The sequence below is a fragment of the Phyllostomus hastatus genome, unplaced genomic scaffold (assembly GCF_019186645.2).
Source record: "Phyllostomus hastatus isolate PE091 unplaced genomic scaffold, TTU_PhHast_1.1 phas_contig_80, whole genome shotgun sequence".
Taxonomy (NCBI): Eukaryota; Metazoa; Chordata; class Mammalia; order Chiroptera; family Phyllostomidae; genus Phyllostomus; species Phyllostomus hastatus.
This window is the reverse complement of record NW_025333960.1, coordinates 16,622,853-16,629,190: the sequence shown is the minus strand read 5'-3', so window position 1 is coordinate 16,629,190 and position 6,338 is coordinate 16,622,853. Positions and strand designations below refer to the sequence as shown.

At 32.8% G+C, this 6,338-nt stretch overlaps 1 pseudogene; it reads left to right on the top strand.

Moving 5' to 3' along the window:
- The first annotated feature begins 5,508 nt into the window (after positions 1–5,508).
- Positions 5,509–5,647, top strand: LOC123826494 (annotated as a pseudogene).
- Positions 5,648–6,338: the final 691 nt, after the last annotated feature.

Below are 6,338 nucleotides of genomic sequence, written 5' to 3'. Positions count from 1 at the left end.
TGATTGTTAACACAGAAGTGCCTCTGCTGTTTCATAAAGGTCATGTTGTCACATAAATCTTGTCTGCAGAAGCTCATTCACTAAAAGGTGAGGACTTGAGGAAGAACAGGGTAATATGACAGTTTCAGTAAGATGCATTTAAATGTATGCCTTTGATAAGGAGTTGGGGATGAAACTCAGACAGCATCAATTCTATTCCTTTAATTTTTATTTTGTACTTAACCTTTTCATTAGGTGAATTGATAGAACTATAAAGCAAATGAGCATAGTTAAGTGAACTGATTTAGAAATGATAGACTTTTAACGCTGATTATTAAATTTACCTTGATGCAAATATTTCAAGCTTTTGGAATGTTAGTCATTATTCATTCTGTGCATGTGTGTGTGTGACATGTGAAATGATTAAAGCAAAAGGACAACAGTTTTAAAATGAAAGCTCTTTTTGTTCTTTGATAGCTATTCATGTACATGGTTTAGAAGTACAAATACTATTTTGATGTTATTTTCAATTGTTGTCAGTGGTAAAGTGATTTAATCAAAGTACAAAGTACTCATTGAATCAGGGTTTTTTTTTTTTAATTTGTTTGCTCTTTGTTGTTTAACAGAAGGTGAGACCTTAGTATTCTACCAAGCCAAGTATCACTGTCAACATTATGGAACCAACACTACCCTAGGAGCCAGTCTTTGTTATATCCATTCATGGACCCATTGGCTACTAAAATTTATCCAAGGAAGTACCATACTTATTTGTAGCCATCAGCCTAGATCTTACTTGTTCTAATACTCCCACTCTGACCACATTTATGAATAATTCAAGCCCTTAGATTTAAAGTTTTTTAAATTGAGGTATAGGTGACATATTCTTATACTTAAGTTTGAGCTTTCTTTTTCTATAATATCTGGTTCTTAACACTATTTGATTGACTGTGGCTTCATTCCCTGGCTCTTGCCATCCCTGACTTTATTGGGTGGAACTGGGTATGAGCACACCCTGTTTTGCGGCCTCTAATTGCAATCCTGATTCCAACATAGTCCTGGTGACTTCACAGAGCATGCTCAGACAGATCATTATTTTATGTCAGCTCACCTCAGTTCCATATAACTGCTTAAATCCTTTTGTGTAGTCACCAAGTGTAGCTCCAGGTGCCAGAGCAGTCACTGAAGTTTGGCAGTGAACTAATAAATTTCATTCGGACCTACCCACTATGGTCATCACTTGTATCTTAAAAGAATGACCAAAAGGTTAATCAGAAGATCAGCTTCAACCTTATTATCCCTATAAGAATCTTCTAAAATCATTTCCTTTTTTAAATAACAAGTTTGAAGTATATATTGAGGAGAATAGCCAGGCTAAGGACCATGACTTTTTTATAAGCAGTTCTCAAAGTGTTGTCCTTTTAGGGGATCCATGAGATCAGGACTATTTTCATAGCGATCCTAGAGTATTACTTTCCTTCTTCATTCTCATTCACTCATGAAAATATAGCAGTTTCCAGAGGCTGCATGAAGTGATGATACTATTGCTGTACAGCTAATAGAACATGTCCTTGTATAGTCTTGGTTTTCAAACTTGTCCCAGTTTTAGTTTCTAATATGTAAATAGCTATGGATATAACCTGTAGACACTTTGGGATCTTCATTTATTTTTAAGAATATAAAAGAATCTGAGACCAAAAAATTTGAGAATTTCTGATTTGAGTCATTGAAATTCATGCCCTGCTACTTGAATTTAGGATCGAAAAGATAAATTATTTCTCAGTGTTTTCTCTCTAATGTTTTCATTACTATTTAAACAAATGAAAATGACTTGTTTAGAACTTTTTCTTTCAAGGAAACAATGAGAATTTTAAAAAATGTGAAATTATATGGATTCTATGGTATTTTTAACACACATATAACAAAATAATTAGAAGGTAGCTTCAGATGTCAGACTCCACAGCAATAACAAGATTTGCACACTGCCAGTACCTTGTGTAAGCTGTCTGTGCTTCAACTTTCTCATCAGTAAAATGCAGATGATAATGTTAGCTATGTCAAGTGGTTGTTAATGATATGTGAGATAGCACATTTAAAAAATTTTATTTTTTAATTGAAATATACTTGACATATAACATTATATTAATCTTAGGTGTATAATATGATAATTTGATATATGTATATATTGCAAAATGATTAACAGTAATTTTAGTTAAAATTAATCATGCATAGTTACATTTATTTTCTTATGATAAGAACTTTTAAGATCTACTCACTCAGCTAATTTTAAATATACCTTATGGTATTGTTAAGAATAATAACCATGAGATAACATATGTAAGGCACTTAGAGTGCTGCTTAGCACATGGTGGCATGCAGTAAATATTTACAATTAGCTACAACCATTATTTCTACCCATTTGACTAATATTGAATGAAAGTTTATATTTAGAGTTGGTGTCAATATTTTTTTCTGAGGTTAATTATTTTGGAAATAACAATGAAAACCTCAGAAGAAGTTTAATATGGTTGTATACTTTACCTACACACAAATTTGGGGAATATTTTTCATTTATCAAGTGGTTAGAATGAAACCTGGGCCTTGGAATTATTCTCCAATTCTTTAGTTGGATTAGTTTTGGATGGTAGACCATAGAATAGGAACAGTATTTAAAAGAGAGGGGACAGTAATGATAAATATTTGACAGTCTAAATATAATAGAATATGGACATAATAATTTGACCTATGACTGTAGGTTACTCACTAGCTGGACTGTTTAGTCTAACTCTAGGAAGAATAATAGAAACTGAAGTCCTTATTATATGTGCCATGTTCAATTATTTGCTATTTTAAGGCCAAAATATGCTTCCAAATTACAAACACTTACTTTTACTCCAACTTACAGACCTAAGATTTATATTAAAAACCACAGTACAGACAAGTAACTTTGATATGGTAAGGTCCAGTTTGCTGAGGATAATTACTTGTGACATGAACATGAAGAAGCTGCTATAATTGACATAATCCAAAGTAGCAATCTGATTATAGTAGGCTGTATTGAGCTTTCATTTAAACTAATTCTATCTTGAACTTGGGAAATGATGTCATGGTCTCACTATATACATCTTCCTTGTATACAAATTAAAAGCAGTATCCACTGAAATTTTACAGGAGAAGTTTTGATTGGACAATTTGGATGGCTTTTGTGTTTAGATAATCCACAATTCAATTGGAGAAAGGAAGCCTTTGGGTTAAAATAGCATGAAATTGGACCATAGCCTCAGGACTATCTGAATTCTTCTTTCAAATAGTTCCCACAGAGAAAAAATCAATTCAAAATATGTTGTTATTTACCGGGCATTATCCAATCCAGAGAGAAGCTGGTGGCATCGACAAAGTATTCTCTTTCTTAGACTATATAGGTCATAGTAACAGAATAAAGTCAGTTAAAATATATATTTTACCTAATTTCCATCTGAGCTCAAACTGAAATCTTTGTTCTTAAACAGCTTGTGCAAAAGACTACCAATCAAACATGTACTCATTGATGGAGAGCAGAAGAGAGCTCAGAATTGAGTAAGGGAGTAGCTTTGGCCACCAGCCCAGGCCTTTCTTACTTGGTACATCTTTCTCCAGGTGTTACCTTCAGCTCAATCAGCTGGATTGGAGAAAAGGGCATCATCTTTCTCCTCAAAGAGAAAGGAAGCACAGAAAACAAGAGCTGCTTTTTTTGTTGGCATTGTCAGTGATTGAAGGATGGGGGGACAGCCACATGCTTGCTGACCTCTACCTTCAAAATACAGGCTCATAAAATGTTCTTACATAGTAGCATTTATCCTTGAGGTGACATACGTGTAGGAAAAAAAGGTGCTGAAGGAAGCTGTGAGCTTCTCTTTAACCAATGAATTTAAACCATATTGTTAAATAAGTGCTTCCAATTTATAGTGCATCCAACTAGGATCATAGAATTCAATATAATTGTCATAAGGACAATATCTTTTCACCTGTGGCAGTTGGAAATAATATTCAGAATCTATTTCCCTAGATGATACTATCTATGCCTAAACTTTTATTTTAATCTAATGATCGCAAAATACAAGTATCTTTTTTGTACTCCAAATATCTATTAGTTACATTTGTGTTGGATCCAGATATATGTCCCACAGGCACTTCAAGATCAGCTTTTTCATGATTGATTTCATAATGTCAACCTTCTAAACCAACTACCTATATTTGCTATCATCCATCTACATTTTTCATCAGCTAACTTTGAGGTCTTTTTAGATTACACTACTCTTTCATTTTCCAAATTTAGTTAATCACTATGTCCAGCTATTTCGCCTCTAAATCATCTGCAATCTCCACCCCTTCCTCTCTATCTTCACTTTGAGGCCAAACATTCATTTTCTGTCATTAAAACCGTCTTCTCCTAAATATTGCTTTTTAAAAGACCATCCTCAAAAATGCTATGGGATAATAAGATGTCATGCCATTATGATAAAAATGCATCAATCATTTCTTTAGTTTTATGAGAAAAAGAAAAATGAATCAACATATGTTGAGTACTTACCATATTTTAGGTACCATGCTTGAAATTAAAAATATTGTATTTTATTTAATCTTCACAACAGTCCTGTGAATGGGCATAATAACCTCAGTTTTGCAGGGGAAAAAAACTGAGTTTTAGAGTGGTAGTAACTTGCCCAATTTATAACTGGGTGTCCAGGATTTGAGTCTAAGTTTGGCTGTTTCCTTCTCTGATTCTATTTTTATGTTCTATTTGCATTCACAGAGCCCATCAACTTATGACTCTGGCTTTTAGTATGAACCATTTTCTGAGTGTTCAGGTTCCCCCATTCACTCCTTAGTTCCACTTTCCTTCTACTTCTCTGTAAATCTTCCTTTAAAACAAGCTACCTCTTTCAATCTTCCTCGATTTCCCTAGGTTTCTTCTTTTTGTGTATAGCTTCATTATGGCAGATAAAATGCTTTATTGTAATCATCTTTGTGTTTCATGCTTTCTCAACAGCCTGTGATATCTCTAAGTGTAGGATCTGTCTATTTTCAGCTGAGAATGTCTTCAATATTGCACAGTGTCTCAAACAAAGCAGGCACAATAAATACTTGGCCAGAGAAATACATAACTGATGAATAAACATTGAATAAAGAAAAGCAATCACAGTCATTCACAAGATTCTACTAATTGTGCTAAAGGTTGACAAGAGCAAGCATTTAGCTTTTGTCTCTTTCTCACTAGAATGTAAGCTTCATAACAAGGGTTTTCGTATGATTTGTTCACTGCAGTGTCCCTTGTACCTACAAGTGTGTCAGACTCATAAAATTCACTCAACAATTTTGTATTGAGTAAATTAATTTCACCATATCAATAGTTCTTGTCATCTTGTATAAGAGAAAAATATTTTCTTCAAAGTCCCTTTCATCCCTTTAGGTCAATTTGTTCATTGTAAGTTTTGAGTGTGAAATATGTGACTAATATGGTACATACGTACTGGGAATAAAAAGAGGAATGATATTGCTTCTTGGGCTTTTGGCTAAGATCAGGTGTATTATCTATCCTTATCAGTTTAAAAAGATGAATGAGCCTTAAGGAGCTTACATTTTGATAGATGATTACTCATAGTATCAGTAGTTATTTTTTATGAGATACACTGATGAATAAAATAGTTTTATAGTATCATGCTAATTTTTAATTTCACAAATTCTTCCCAAATTTTACTGATTAACATGTAGTCCACCTCAGGAGTTATTTATATGGCAGAATAATAATTAGTCAACACAAAGGAAGTGGTGGAAATTACAGTGTGACAATATATTGCCCTTCTTTCTTTCATGAACTTATTAAAATTTCTGAAAACCTGAAAAAACTTCAAGGGATTTCTCTGTTAATGTGAAAACTTGTATTTGCATTTCTGGGAAAACAACCATTATCATGATTAATATGTCTAAGAGAAATTCCATATATACATAATCCACAAAATCAATATTTTTGTCACTGTTTATAATAATCCTCAATTGTAATTTCCAAAAAATATGAGCAAGGTGCCATTGTTAGTTTCAAGGTATTTTATTTTAAACACTCTTTCCATAAGTCAGGAAAATAGAATGAAATGTTTGATGTTAAATAAAAAAGTAGTGAGAAAGATGTTATTAAGAATTGCTAAGAAAACAGTGATTTTCATAAAAGGACTAATTTTAAGAGAAACAGTAGTACTTTCTCTCTCTCTTTTTTTGTCTATAAATTTTATTTATTGTGCATTCTGGTACAGAGACTGTAATGAACTCCATTATACTTATGGTGAGTTTTAGATGATGTCATAGCATCTTGGTCTTGATTTTTTAGA